Source organism: Rhodnius prolixus, unplaced genomic scaffold (assembly GCF_049639745.1).
Source record: "Rhodnius prolixus isolate KJV_2025 unplaced genomic scaffold, Rpr scaffold_1, whole genome shotgun sequence".
In the NCBI taxonomy this organism is placed as follows: Eukaryota; Metazoa; Arthropoda; class Insecta; order Hemiptera; family Reduviidae; genus Rhodnius; species Rhodnius prolixus.
In genome coordinates this window covers 40,440,614-40,456,666 of record NW_027411581.1, presented here as the reverse complement: position 1 = coordinate 40,456,666, position 16,053 = coordinate 40,440,614, and the positions used below count along the sequence as shown (strand labels likewise).

The window sequence follows — 16,053 nt, the reverse complement described above, 5'->3', positions numbered from 1 at the left end:
CTGCTATCTAGTGCCACTTACAGTAGTAGTAGTAATAAAAGTAAAATGAAAAATATAAGATTTTTTTAAAGAAAACAAAATACTTTAATCGGCATGGTTTCTACCGTCTGCCGAAGTTTGAAACAGTATTATCTGCGCAATTAAGAAAACATTGTTATGAGAAATAGATGTATATAAAAATAGAAACCATTTTGAAATTTTTAGATCACTTAGCATGAAAAATAAAAAAATAATAGTACTTCTTAAAATCAGAGGAGGGAAGAAATCCTCAAGAAGAATCAATAAAACAAAGGGCAATGAACTGTCGTTTTGAATACAGAAAGGACGAAGAAGGACGAAGAGAGAGAAAATACATTAATTATTAATTCGCTAAGTAATTAATTATCAATGATAAACTAGGTATATAAATACAAAGGCTCCTCTCAGATGACTACAAAATCAAGAAATAGGCTCATTTAGGAATTTTCATCTAAACTTCCAAGATCCAGCCCAGCTGGGTAATGGATAAGTTGAGGCCTGTCTATACCATTAATCGAATTTAAACATCTTTCTAGAGAGAGACATTTTTCTATAAAATTTGCCAAACGAATAGGCAGCAGGGCAGGGCAGGTAGCAACAAACTGGACAGTATCTTCCTTCTCCACAAGATTACATAGAGGACATTCCCACATCAGATTGTTGTTGGTCATAGGGCTTATTATTAAGTGACCCTTAGTGGTCAGATTGGGAGCTTGGTAGATTAAATGAGGGTGAACGTAAACAATAAGCTGAAAGAAAGAGCAAAATTTACTAATAGGTTTACAATTTATAAATGACCAGAGATGTACTAATTTACTCTGTGAGGTGGTAGACTCACTCAATGGTTTAACTTCTGTACGTTGGGCTCTGAAGCTGAGAGGAGAACTGCTGAAACTATAAGCCTAATGGCCCAGAACTAGGCCTCTTATATTTACAGCATTTAAGAAATGAGCAACAGTTTAGCTCTTCAGTCATTTAGGAGTTTTTGATAAAAATTTTGTTAGTAAGCAAATAGCAAACGCTAAGGAACCCTGAAGTACGAGAAAAACTGGCCAAGTTTGCGTTTGCGATCTTCTGCTTTTGCCCTCATAGTGTAATTCGTAAAGGTCCCGATCCGTGATGAAAGAAATACTGAACTCCCTGATACGTGGCCACTGTTTCGTTAATGGCTCGGAACCGAATACTTTTATTTTTGCATGAGCTTTTAAATTTGTGTTTCCAAATTAATGAACACATTTTATATTATAACCTGTTATTAGACTTCAAAATAATTTCGTTAAAAAACTTTACCTGTAAAAAAAAGAAAAAAGAAGCGAGTACTTTTTTGTCCAATAACGGAAATAAAACGAAGAAGATAAAAAATAAGTAAAAACTACAATTATTGAATACAAGGAATTATATAATACGGCATTATAAAACATCTATTTCCATCTCTCAAAGACAGCAAACAGGTGAAAATTGTATGGCACAGATAATGAAGAAGGATATGTAATGGAACAGAAAAAGGTCAAAGTGAGGCATCGATAATTGAAGGTGAGGAAGGGTGACTGTAGGTGTGGCCCATTGTCCACATAGTCACGCACAATGTGATGTACCGTACATTATACAATGAACAATTTGGAACAATAAGAAACATTTTGTTTTTGTTTTGGCAACCTCTTCTTCGATAATATGTATTATTAAATCAAAAATTGCCTCAATTATTTGAATAGTGTTACATTCTTAAAAAAAAAAAAAAAAAATGGAAATGCTTTATTATTACACTATTCGGTAATTTTAATATCTTTATTTTTAATTTTTGGACTTTAATTTGTATACCTGCCTAGTTTTTACTAAAGTTCCTATACTAACACTAAGTAAAGGTAAGATGGACATCATCCGAATGTTAGTAATTAATATTGATCAATGCACATCCTTACAAATTTCCAGAGGTGGGACTACTTCTTCGAGATTCGTGAAGGTTTGTGGTCGTCATTACGAAGATGGAACTTCGCATTGTCAGTCGCTTAGTATTAATGTTAGTGTTACATTTGTAGACAAAATGGTTGGAATACCAAGGGCACCGCGATGCCAAAGTTTTATGGTTATAAGGGTCGTTACAAGAATATAGGCCATTATATATAAATTGAATAGTCTGTAAACCTGGCAAATTAGAGGTGCTAAATATTGTCTGTTAGCTCACTGCTCATAATGTAGAAGAATGTATTCAATTACTGTTTAGCACTTCATCTATTTGCATAGTCCCCGCACAAGTATTGCTCGTAAAATTAGGCAGGTTGATCAAAATCCTGGGATAAGTGATTAGTTTCCTCCTGTTGAGAGGATGGGAGAAAAACACTCCTTAATCCTATCTCAACAGGATTGAAAACGCCTGAACTCAATAAAGGAAATAGGAACCAGCGAAATACAGTAGGGAAATTCTTGCCCTACGCCCAAATGAGATATAATCTCTTATATTTAAAATCTTCCTAAAAAATAAAAATTAAATAAACGACGAACTCACAAGTGCGTTTTTTGTTCGAGATGAATATGTGTTCCTAATGTACCGCTTTAAATTTAAGTTAATTTATAATTCTATTGAAGTAAACACAGAGATTCCCATTCCAAGTCCAGCAAATAGCTACTTTTTGGTTTTGGAGAAATTGAAATTGTAAAGTTTAAGCTTCTGACCTTCGTCCAAGACATTTACAAAGTTGGACGTTACGCCCTGCCAGAAAAATAAGCGATATGTCACTTGACTACCGCGGGCCACTCACTCATTTACCCTATATTAACCACTATAGCCATCCTCCCCCGCTATACTTACAACTTACCGTTATGGCCAATATTAAAAAGATAGAAAGAAAAAATATAAGCAGGTTTTTAGTCGATCCTGACAATCCAAAAGAAATTTTTTAAAATATAAAAAATGTTAACATTTTATGGTGACTAAAGCAAAAGCGTTAACTGAAAGGTTTATAAATTTTGTTCGAAAACCTTTGAAGTTTGAAGTTTTTTGTTTCAGCGGACTGAGAGAGTGACAGGTTTTAGAATATTCTCTGCAAACAAATTACACCTGTATTAGTCACAGAACTGAATTAGTGAAACCTCACGTTAATCCGTCAGCCTACAAACTCTCCACTTACCAGCTAGATGTGAAATTAAAAATTAATATGAAAAACATCGGCATCAAGAAAGAGGGAAGAAAAAATTATTATTATGAGAAAAGTTAGAAGATGTTTATAGAATATATACTTGATAATCAGAAGCTACTTTTGTTTAGCTGTTTTACGAATGAACTGTTCATCCAAGAGAAGTAGGTAGGCCGCTGGGTCTCAGGGGATGATGATTGAAGAGTTCACAACCTTGAACTCCATGGCCTACAAAGGATAATAGCTACACTTTATCACAATAAATTTTTAGTGACCGCAGAGAAATGGAGCCTATATTTTTAAAATCTAGTTTTAGTGAAGAAAAAACTAAACTTTTAATCAAAATTGTTAAATGAACTAAGACGGTATTTAATAAGAAACCAAAATTTCAAGACTTCCTTCACAATCTGCTGGGTAGCAAGAATAGTTCAATAAATCAACTTATTCCAATAATTGGGTTTGAATTCTTAATATCATATTACTAGCAACACAATAATAATCTTCATTGTTCGCCATTTTCAATTAATAAGTAATATTAAGCCTTCATAAATAATGTTACGTTTTAATCTATACGTCTGTTGGAAAAGAATTTATGTTGCACCTATCGATAAGTGATTTACTGATAATTTCAGTGCTTTAGACGTCAGAAATGCAGCTTATCTCTTTTTGAAATTCTATAAAAATCGATCTAGAATTCCCAGCCAAATATAATTATTTTCAAATTTTCACTCCTTTTGCAATTTGAGATTTTCCCGAATACACTCAATGATCTCAAGTTGTTTTAATTTCCCTTTTTGAAGAGCATTGGTTCCAAAAAATTGGATTTTAAAACAGTTTGTGTATCGCAAGTTTTCTCTCTAGCTCGTGAAAAATCGCAGGGAACTCATTCTTCATATTTCATCAAAGTACTCTGAGAAACCTAGTTGTAACATAGCATAACGAGGAAAATTTCAGCTGGATGATCGTACTTCATTAAAAGAATACTTCGATTACACTTGGCACACATATAGATTTACATAGTTTCTTTAAAACATTTTGTCATGGTAATTTTATTAGAAGCACATACTATATTTGAGTAGGAGTTGGTTGTCATCCCTCTGAAGTGTAGCAAAATTATACCACAGAGTTTCGTATAGACGTTAACCTTCCCGCAGGCTATTTCACAAACAAAATAAAGTTGTTCTTTCTGGAGTTCTCCAGTTGGCTCAACCGCAGGGGAGTATACTTGGCCTTGTTCTGTACATAGTATACATACATCGGACATAACTACAGACTTATCCACATTACTTTGTACAGTTGGCACAACCTTATTTGCGACAAGAACAAACCCTTCATCAGCTTCTCACATATTACAGACACACCTTCACAACATAGAACCATCGGCGAAAGGTGGAGACTTTAATTGGTCTCTCAAAAATACCTGCGGACCAAGAGGGCAGATTTCCTAGACTACTGTTTTCTTCAATAACAATCATATGCCCTACCTTGGGCTCTTCAAAGATACCCGATTCACGTGGAGCCCACACACTAGACTTAAAAGACAAGCAATGACAAAAAGTGCGAAACTTCTTGGACAAAGATCTAAACCACTGACCGAACTAAAAAAAGACTAATAGTACAACTCTGTAAGCAAGCCTATGTGGACCTACGGACTAGAAATCTGGGGTACAGACAAACATACGGACATTACAGACATTTCAATTAAAAATACGACAAATAGTTTAAGCCCAACGTCACCAACCTGATACTAACATAACGCGACATTCCTTTCGTACTGCAGCTAGCCCAAGATGAATATCAGAAATACCTTGCTACACTTCCTCCGATTGCTCTACTCCTTTCGAACAGTCTCTCGCCTCTCCTAATTCTGACAGTTCTCAAAGTCTTGGGTTGAATATCACAACCACATCAACCTCATGACCACTCATGTCTAACAGATTTCAATTTTCACTTATTTCACTTACAACAACTGCACAGATGTTGTTTCTAAAGAAATTTGTATAAAATGAAAAAAGGTATCTCAAAGTTAAAACTTCTGTACCAAAAGAAATGGCTAGTATTTTGTAAATTTGAAATGTTATTTACTTTGTTTAATCAATTAAACTACGAGGATATATTTTTGTTTATTTTTTGTGACTCTCGATTACTCTGTTTTTTTTTTGCTTTGTAAATTATTTCGCCAACTAGTTTAATTGGAAAACAAATACTTTTAAACATAATCTACTCTTCACAATAGTACTTTATTTCATAAAAGAAGAATTTTTTGATTTTAATGTCAAGTTACTAAACGATTAGACGGCCAAATCACATTAATTACGAAACCAAATTGATTATGTTCACAAACATGAAAAAAAACAAACCCAAATTTTGTAAAAACTAGCCTGACGTATTAAGTAGCAGCTGTGCGATGTTTGTGTAAAGCCCCATTATAAGGGAGGTTGGATCTAGTTTGATCTGAACATGTGTAGTGCGGTCCTATCATCATATTTTTTAGTTTAGTGGCGTTCTCAAATTACTCAGGATAATAACTAAGTTACCAGAAAGAGCTTCAACCATTACTCTGACCAAACCACTTGTCTGCCTTGTGTAATACACCTTGATACCTGGCGCCATCATCTATCTTCTTTTATTAACTTTTTTATGAAAAGTATTAACACACAATTACTATCAAATAATTCACTTAAAACATGCTAAATAAGTAAACAACTGTTTGTTTCAGTCGTGCGGAAATTGGTCTCAAGTAGTTTCTTATGTGGAAAAATCTTGCAATGTGACCTTACTTTTCTCATGATAGTCTCTTTCCGCACGCATATTGATTTCTAGTTTACAATTAAATTATAATGTTAATTAGATCTATTTAGTTAGTACAATTCGAGTTATTTAATTCTACCGCAGTATGCACAAGAAAAAAAAAATTTAGTTAATTTATTTTATCATGATCCCTCAGACACAGACTCGTTGATCTACAATTCTTTCCTTTTTTATCGATTTTTATTATTTAAGCGAATCATCCGGTTAAAATGAGTGTGTGATGTAAAAATAATTATAGTTATTTATTTAACAAGTGTGGAAAGTAGTACTTTTCCTCACACGAGGCAGGGTTTGCACGCACGAGCGAGTGAAGCGAGGCGAGTGCAAGTGCAAATTGCCGAGTGTGAGGAAAATACTTTACACTCGAGTTAAATATTATATTTTTTCTGCAACCATTAGGGTTATTAACTAAAAAAAAAACTAAACAGGATCACTAGAATCCATTTTAAATTTCTATAAGGTAACACTATAACCTTTTTAACTGTTATAATTAAAAATATCTAATTATTTATTAAAATATTATTTTTCTGCAACCATGTAGGGAAGTTCTCATTACTCAATTAAAATCAGCTGTGTAATGCCCAACTTCCCACACTAGTGGGGGGAAATTCCCATTAGTGTCACTTTCCGCACAAGTGAGTGGAAAAACTTTATTGTGCTTCCTTGATATAAGAAGTTTTGTTATTAACATAAATATTTCATGTAAAACTCTAATAGGCTTATTTAAATTTATTTTATTTAAATAATTAAAAAACGAATATTAAAAAATAAAATAAAAATTGAAAGGAATATAGAAATAAAAATAATACTTTAATAAATAATTAGATATTTTTAATTATAACAGTTAAAAAGGTTATAGTGTTACCTTATAGAAATTTAAAATGGATTCTAGTGATGCCTGTTTAGAAAACACTCCTCCATCAATAAAAGAAACAGCAGAAAATGTAATAAGTAATGTGAATACGTAAGTAATGTAAATAATTGTAATACAACAATAAATGTTTATAATAAATAAATTACTTTTTGTAGACTGTAAAAATGAAATTTTTAATTTTATTACTTAATAAATGGTTGCAGAAAAAATATAATATTTAACTCTAGTGTAAAGTATTTTCCTCACACTCGGCAATTTGCACTTGCACTCGCCTCGCTTCGCTCGCTCGTGCGTGCAAACCTTGCCTCGCGTGAGGAAAAGTACTACTTTCCACACTTGTTAAATAAATAACTATTTTATTTCTATATTCCTTTCAATTTTTAATTCATTTTTTTAATATTCGTTTTTTAATTATTTAGATAAAATAAATTTAAATAAGCTTATTAAAGTTTTACAGAAAATATTTAATAACAAAACTTCTTATATCAAGGAAGCACAATTAAGTTTTTCCACTCACTAGTGAGGAAAGTGACACTAATGGGAATTTTTCCCCACTAGTGAGGTAAAGTTGGGCATTACACAGCTGATTTTAATTGAGTAATGAGAACATTTCCTACATGGTTGCAGAAAAAATTACAGCTTTGTTGAAACATTTAAGGCCGGTTTATCAATGCTCAGTTAAAAGTGACTGCTACATAACTAAAAGTTAAGAGATAGCTTAAAGTTATTGTTCTAGTCACCCATCTCTCCGTTTATCCACTACGTTGTTGACTGTTAGTTAGGTAACTGTAAGTTACTCTCGTTTTGACGTGGGTTCGTACTGTGGATATTAAATTTGTGCGTTCCCGATTGGTTATTTTATTCCGCTCGCTTGAATTTTAGTGATATATATACATAACCTAAAACTGACATGAAGCAAATTTGTGACAGTGAAACATGGAATGTATTAAACAGGTAGAAAAAGGTAAAGGGGGTCCAAATTTTAGTGCTTGCGATAAACAATTATTAAAATTAAGCTACGAACATAGTTTCTTCTTCACAGCACTTTAATATACTTCTAACTTAACTTAACACTTAACTATACAGTAACATAATTCAAAAAATAAAAATTATATTGCCTAATAGATTCAAAAATTTTATAGAAAGTTTGATGCTTTGTGAAATAATAATAAAAATTTAGCATTCCAAATTTATATAAAAAAATGTAAACTCGCTTTGTGACCAAAATAATGGAGTAATAATAATAAACTAAAACAAATTTAAAAAAGTTAACTTCACAAAAATCCCTCTTTTATTTTGAGAAGTTTGATTATACGAGGTGTGTTCAAAAAATAAGGTGAATTTTCATTTTTCTTAAAAAATATTTATTTATTCATCGATTTTTATTTTGTCTCCTTCAAAGTAGTCCCCCTCAGATATAATACATATGTGCCAGCATTTTTTCCAATCCTCGGAACAGTTCTGATATGCACTTTTTGTTATGTCCTTGAGCTCTCTCAGCGATTCGGTTTTTATCTCCTCAATCGTCGCAAATCTCCGTCCTTTCATGGGTCTCTTCAATCATGGGAACAGGAAAAAGTCGCAGGGCGCCAAATTTGGTGAATACGGTGACTGAGACATGATAATGTCATTCAACAATTCCTGAGCGATGCTCATGCGACGGTTTTTTTGATCAAAATTCAGCAATTTTGGAACGAACTTCGCTACTACACGCTTCATGCCCAAAATTTCCGAAAAAAATTGCAGGACATGTGCCAACCGATATGCCGACAACCTCAGCAACTTCTCTAATTGTGATTCGACGATTCTTCTCAACATTTTCATCGGTTGTTGATGTGCTGGGGCGTCCAGGGCGAGCGTCGTCATTCACATCTTCTCGACCTTCTGTGAAAAGCTTGTACCACTTGTAAACATTTTTTTGACACAGAGTACTCTCACCGTACGCCACTCTCAACATTTCAAGTGTTTTTTAACACTTAATTCCATTTTTTACACAAAATTTGATGCAAATTCGTTGATCCATTTTTTTCGACAGAAGAAAATCGCCGAACTCGCAAAACACTTGTCTTATTTATGCCTCTAACATACAAACTAAACATGCTATATAGCTACAACTTTGAAAATATGTTCGAGACAAGTGTACCAACATAAAAAAAAAAGACAATCGAAATTCGAATGTACGTAGCCCGCGAAATTTGAAAATTCACTTTATTTTTTGAACACACCTCGTATAATAAAAGAAAGTATTATTTTTTAAAAATAATATCAAAACTGCGTTGTTAGCCTGTTAGTTATGTTTGGCAGACAAAAATTCTGTCAGTTACTTTAACGATCACTATGACTAACAGTTAATGTGTAGCTGTTAGCTATCTTGCCTTGATAAACACATAACTTGCAGTTAACACTTAACTATTAGTCAAATTTAACTTGACTGAGCATTGATAAACCGGCCCTTAGTGTTTCATAGCATTCCTTAAACAATTGCTTGAACTTTGTAAGTCCGAGGCGCTGGCAGCGCAAAACCGCCTTTTTAAAAACAGTTAATTTTTTGTTTATGCCCACCTGATTGGCTATGGATGAACTTATTTGCAAAGCAATGCCTTACAATGTTCTTACAAATACAAGAACTATTTTATTTCGTTCGGAACAGTAACTAATTTACTTTTGGTCCTTGTTTCCGTTCTGAGAGAGAGCAAGTGAGAGAATGTGAGAGAGAACCGTCATCACTTTACTTCCCATCCGCCCCCACTCCACTTCCATTTTGGTTATTAAAAAAACGTATCCCTTCTACTTTACCCTCCCTCCGGAACATCATCATTCCACCAAAACTATTATATCCGGCAATTAGATTTGAATTATACTTTGAAATGTCTCCCACCTATTTTGTTGTACCTGGTTATATAGGACCTACCTGGTATATCTAATTCGTAAAATGATTTATAGCATTTCGTCAAGGTGAAAGAGCACGATTGCTCTCTCTACATTCCATTTGCCATGTTTGTACACAGACATGTGGATTTTTTTGTTATCTTGTTTAATAGAAGCAATTTAAAGATGGCTGGCTAAAGGAGGTGGGTCGATTTAGCGGAAACTGATCAATTAAGAAATTTTAAACAGTTCATTTTTAATTGAATTATAAATTAATTTGAGAATTAACCATGTGAAAGAACTCACTAAAAGTGAGTTTTTGCATTTATTTTTATATTTTTTAAGCGACGAACATGAGACGCGTGAAATGTCGTTTCTATTACCTCCCCAAAGTGGACCATTTACTTTTAAGATGAACTGTACTTAAAAGAAGAAAAGGGCCACAATTATTTCCAAATTCAGATATGATGGAGGTACATGTCAAGGTTTCCACTTTACTAAAACATAATTTAAAGAGGACCTGGACTCGAGATCAGAACCTTTTGATATTAAATATAAACATTTTTTTTAAAATCATAAAATATTTGGTGCATTTACTAAAATATTATTTAGAACTGTTCTTGAACCTTGATCCGACGGTCGTGCCAATCAGTACGGCAGCACCCTTTTTGTTCGCTCATGCGTAAGCATCGGGCAGCATCCTCTTTCATCTCACAATATTATCCTCTTTTCCATTCCTCCTAGTGTGATAAGTTACTTTTGTGTGTGTGTTTTTTACTCTCTGCTTGTGCCCAGTTTCAGAGAGACGCCATTGATACGTATATCTTGGCAACAAACCACTTTGTAAAAAATTAGGCCTTAGATTAGAGGCGGGTGGTTCTCCAAGCTGCACTCCCAGGGACACTGAACCTAGGGGTTTATCCAGGGGAAGTTTATCGACTTCTATGCCTAGATCCGCCAAATTTTGTTTATGAAGAGGAGCACCTCTGGAAGGAGAGGTAATTACTAAAAGCTGCTTTCTGAAGGTCTCTCAATCAAGGTTTTCCTCATATTTAGAACTAACTTTACTATTAGAGGTAGGATTACTTCCAATTTGAGTCCCAGCAAGCTTACAGAAGGATAAATCAATAGATCTCTTTTAAAAGCTTACGGTTGTGACCCATTTTAGCTACTCTATCGTGCACTCGACCACTATAAGCAACACAAATGATATCCCATTTATTACATAAATGTAATATGTAAGGTTTATCTAAACATTTTTTTCGTTTTTCTTTACTTTATCTACCTTTCAGTTTCCATTTGTATTCAATGTATGGTTGATGGTATTCAGCGGTTGGTGAAAGGGAAGGAAAACCAACGCTTTCAACATCATGCCTCGCAGTAGTGCTCAATACTTCTCCCTTCTGAATATGTCTTTGTATAAGCGCCACTGTGAGTGTACGTTACACTCCATCTCGTCCATAGAGAGAGACTGCCGGCGGAAGAGAATCTTGCTGACATTATTTCTTTGCCCCCTCTGCCGCCGGCAGCACTTACATTCACCAACACGTTCACCGCCCAACTTCTGTATTTTTACACTTAGAGCTTTTTTCCACCTACAAGCTTCTCCTAAACTTGACGATCCTCATAACTACATCCTAAAAGTAAGCGAACATGGTTGGATAATGTAGAAGGGAAGGATCATTCTCAAGTAAAAGTGGACATTTCCGACAACATGCACTGCTCAATGGTTGTTTTTCGGGTATATGGTTGTCAGGGGAATACTAGAACAAAGTACTAACTACGAGTTTAGGCCTGAATCAACTTCTATTCTTTTGTACAAATTACTAACATTTTTGGAAAAAGTTTGTAGTTAATCTATCTTTTTTTTTTTAAAAAAAATTAAATTGAGTAAAGTATCATTAAAATAATAATAATAATAGTAATAAAGCAATAGCATTGTCAATTCTGTGCTTATGTTCTTACTAAAGATGCACCGTCACAAGGATGCACTAATAAACACATTTTAAGGAGTTGAATAAAGCAATAGAAAGTCAGAAAAATGAATTTACAGTATATGACCCAGACATGCGTTGTGTTCGAGAGAGAACGATCTTTAGATGCGAGAATCTCTCCGATTGTACTATTCTAATGCGGAGGATCCTAACATTACGTTTGAATCCATATGAGCTTACAGTGTGCTGTAAAGGCACCAGTATTTTAGCGATCAACTAGGGTTTGTCTGCGTTTAACCTAAATAACATTAATACACACTTCATGAACTTCCGCAAACCTCTGTATTAGTGTTAGAGTTAAATCTATCTAGTTGTTTTAGCTGTTAAGGCTGGAGGATAGGTAGGGATGCCAGTATACAGGTTGATCCATTTAAAACGCACCAATCGCTAATAACTTTTAAGGAAAGCGGAATTTCGAAAAACCCACAAAGTAAACTATATGTTTTTTTTAGTCTAGTTTTCAATTTTTTTACTTCATTTTTGGCGGAGTTACGGCCAAAAACCCGATTGGAGTTTCATAAGGACCACTACATAAGGACTACACAAAAAACTGTGAAAAATTACGTTGACTCCGTTTCGATATCCCTAATTTTAGTCGAGATATTTAAGATTAAAGTTACAATTTTATCTATTCGTGATCGGTTTTCAATATTAATTTACCATCACAAATACACGTGTTGGGAGGTCCTCTGACTGCAAAAAATGTTATTTTTGACGCAAGGAACACAAATAATAATAAATGAAGATTTTAATGAATGTAGTGTAAAGTAATGGTTGAGGGAGAATCAGGATAAATTTGTTTTATCATCAAATAAAAGCAATCATCACATCATTTTAATGTACCCTGTATGCAAGACTTCTTGACATATGATTACGGTATGAATATCTTGCCAGGGTGTTGGTCTAGTGATCAAGTGCGTGTTTTTGAAAGTGAGAGGTCCCCAGTTCGAATCCCACGTTTGACTACATTTTATTTAAAAAAGTGTTATGATGTATTGAGTTTGTGAATGACTACACCCGCGGGATTTGAACTGGGGATCTTACAAAACCACGCTCATGACCACTAGACCAACACCCGCCCCTCCCTGGCAAGATATTCTTACCGTAATCATAGGTCAAGAAGTCTTGCATACAGGGTACATTAAAATGATGTGATGGTTACTTTTATTTGATGATAAAACAAATTTATCCTGATTCTCCCACAACCATTACATTCTCTATATTCTTTCTTCAATTATCATTGAAAACCAGTGGTTCTTACGAAACCTCAATTAAGTTTTTGGCCGTAACTCCGCCAAAAATGAAGACAAATTTGAAAACTAGGCAAAAAAAAAAAAACATATAGCTTACTTCGTGGGTTTTTTCGAAATTCCGCTTTCCTAAAAAGTTATTAGCGATTGGTGCGTTTTAAATGGATCACCCTGTACTTGAAGAAATGGCTAGCTTAGTAACCTCTAAAAGGAAACAAGTATTTGGTGCAGTTAGAAAGGGCATTTAACACTGCATTGCCAATGCTCCAACTTATTTATTTATCTTACTTACTACCAATATTGACTCCATAATTTATTTTTATCTTTGTTTATATTGATTTCAATTTTAACAATAAAATTTGCATTAAAGGATGAGAAAGAATAGGAATTAAGAACGAAAAAACAAATTTTGTCCACAAATCGGCTTTAACATTTCACGCAGAAGGAATTAACTTCAACTTAGGATCGCAGTAATTTCAGTCTTTTTTAGAACCCTGATTGACTGCCTTCTGATCAGGGACTTTTTCATTTTTTTAATTACATTCGCTATTTTTTCAATTACTGTGCGCTGTTGACACGGATCGGAAATTACCCAATTCGCTGCAAGTTTTTGCTGCAATTCGGACAGAAAATCAATTCTAGAAAGAGGCTTTTTTTTTTGTGCCTTGATACTTTCTATGAAAATTATGTAAATTTATCAAATAAGCATTTAGGCAATCATCTGGAGTCAAGTTAATAACAGAAAATCTACTTATATTTCCAATCAGGAGTCAAAATGACTCCTATATATTTACGTATAATGCCAATCTGTAGTCAAAATGACTCTTATGATTCAAGTAAACTAAACTGCAAAAAGAAACTAAGAATCCCACAGTCTTCAGCTGGTAGCTATTAAATGGTGAGAGAGTGGGGATAGCATATCTAAGAGCATTTCGGGATGATGTGGGGAAACAGAGACCATTCCTATTTTGTTGGAGTCAAATTGACTTCGGCAATGCAGTGTTAAGCACCACACACACCGGCATACATATGCATATATACTTACTATAATAAACCTCCTAAAACCTAAAATAACCAGTCTCTTGAAGAAATTATCTGGTGCATTATACAGAAGCAATGTAAAGATGAATTATTTATTCAAAAATATATGAATCCTATTAAAATAAAATTGGAAACTTTAGAATATAAGCTATATAAAAAGATTAAAAGAGGGGATAGAACTTTTCTTCAAATTAAAAACGTTCTTGAAAAATTTTAAGCAATAATTTGAAGGGTTTTCATATTAATGCTTTCTATTATTGCTTAATGTAAATGTACTTGTGAGGCAAAGAACGCCCTCGCCTTTATTAAAAACTATTCAAACATAACAGAATTTAATTAGAACTTTCTTCAGAAAGTTGAACTTTGTGACTAAACTTTATGGAATATTAATATTAAAAAAAAATTCTGCAAAAAAAAGGAAGAAAAAAGAATTAAAAGACTCTTCTTTAAGGCAATAAAGCCGTCTGTGAAGTAGTGGCAAACTGCCTTGAGTTAGGCCCCTCTTGCAAAAAAGCACCATGACAAATTAAACTCGGCTAACTTTAAGCTCAGACAAGCTTTAATATCACAAGAAATCTTTTTAATCATTTGGTTAAGTGCAAAAATTAGTTTTAAAGTTGATCAAGAGTTACGAGTTTTGTTTTTTTGTTTACTTAATTCAAAAATATACTTAGTAATTCAATATTTTAGTAAGTTTTCTGGGCAAGAAAATCACCAATATTGCGATATTTAAGTAGTTGTTTCATTGATGCAGATTTGGAAGATCTGGTGTGCGATGTTAGAGTAATCGTGCGAATTCTTGTTGGATTATAGTACCTGTTAGGTACAATTACGCATTTAAAATTGTGTTTTTATATTTAGTGAGTGACAATTCGCAAGGATTTATTGACTGGAATGAAATAGAACCTGTTTGACAACGTTAGATCCTGAGGAAAACTATAGAAATCATCCCAGAGTTTAGTCAAAATGTGCGAGAGGTTGCAACAAAGCTGTCCCACTCTTCAGTATTCGTTTTCGGCTGATGCGTGATCAACAATAATGATAATAAAGGTTGAAGGCAAGGGAACATTATCCGGTAAGAGGTCAATGACCTCACATGTTGAAGCTACATAAATTAAAAAGATAATAAAATAAATAATTATGAATGAAGTTAAATTTTTTTTTATAAATGAAAATATAAAGTTTTTCAGTATTACTTACAAAATCTTTGATTAATATGCTCACCCTTAAGTATTCATAATTTTGTAATTCAGATTACTAAAACTGTATTCATTAAATCACTTGGACTAATAACTGTGTGCGATTCATTATGATAACTCCGCTATTTAGAATACATTATAGTATTAATAAGCGTACACTACTTCAGGACGTAACAATTATCATTGCTTAAGGCAGAATACATTTTAACAATAGGGAAAAGCTATAAGAGTTAATTTATCCAAATGGTATTAGTCTTCGTACCAATGTTGCCATAGTAATGTAAATATCGCATCACATTGTAATTTTCTTATTTATTTATTTACCTTTTGAAGGTAATTTATAATTAACCCATTATAAGGGAAAATATTATTTAATAATTATCACTTTACCAAGTGAAACATTCGCCATGCACCAAAATTAAAGCATATACATATTTTAAGATAGTCTGAGATGCAGATGTTCGACAGAGAGCGTGAGATTTGTTATTTTTAGTGATAGTTTTTTTTTTAAAAAAAAAATCAACGCGTTGAATGAAGAATAAATTTTTAGAATTTGGATTTTACATTCGCGTAAGTTGATGATTAATTTAATCCAGTTGAAAAATAATAAAACTGAAAACTTTGCTCAGTGAAATGTTATTTTAGATTTTTTTTTTGCTCAGAATTTGAGCAACACATTTAACCACCATCCTTAATAGTACATAATTGGTATACCCGTACATAACGATCAAATGGTACGTCGGAAAGATGAGTCCATAAAGTTTTATTCACAGAAGAAGCTTAAATAAAATTTTACTGGAAAAACATTAACAGGAAAAAATAAACAGGATAGATCTAGATGAGTTTTCGTGAAAATTAAAAAAAAAA

The 16,053-nt window shown here is 33.2% G+C and overlaps 1 protein-coding gene across 2 annotated transcripts in view; it reads right to left on the bottom strand.

Annotated features, from left to right (window-relative positions):
* Positions 1–15,700, bottom strand: part of LOC141459848 (uncharacterized) — a 32,448-nt gene extending 16,748 nt beyond the window's left edge. For both annotated transcript variants that reach the window (XR_012461645.1, XM_074139384.1), the window contains exon 1: positions 15,188–15,700. The gene's annotated coding sequence lies outside the window, so the exon portion shown is untranslated. The remainder of the gene's footprint in view (positions 1–15,187) is intronic.
* Positions 15,701–16,053: the final 353 nt, after the last annotated feature.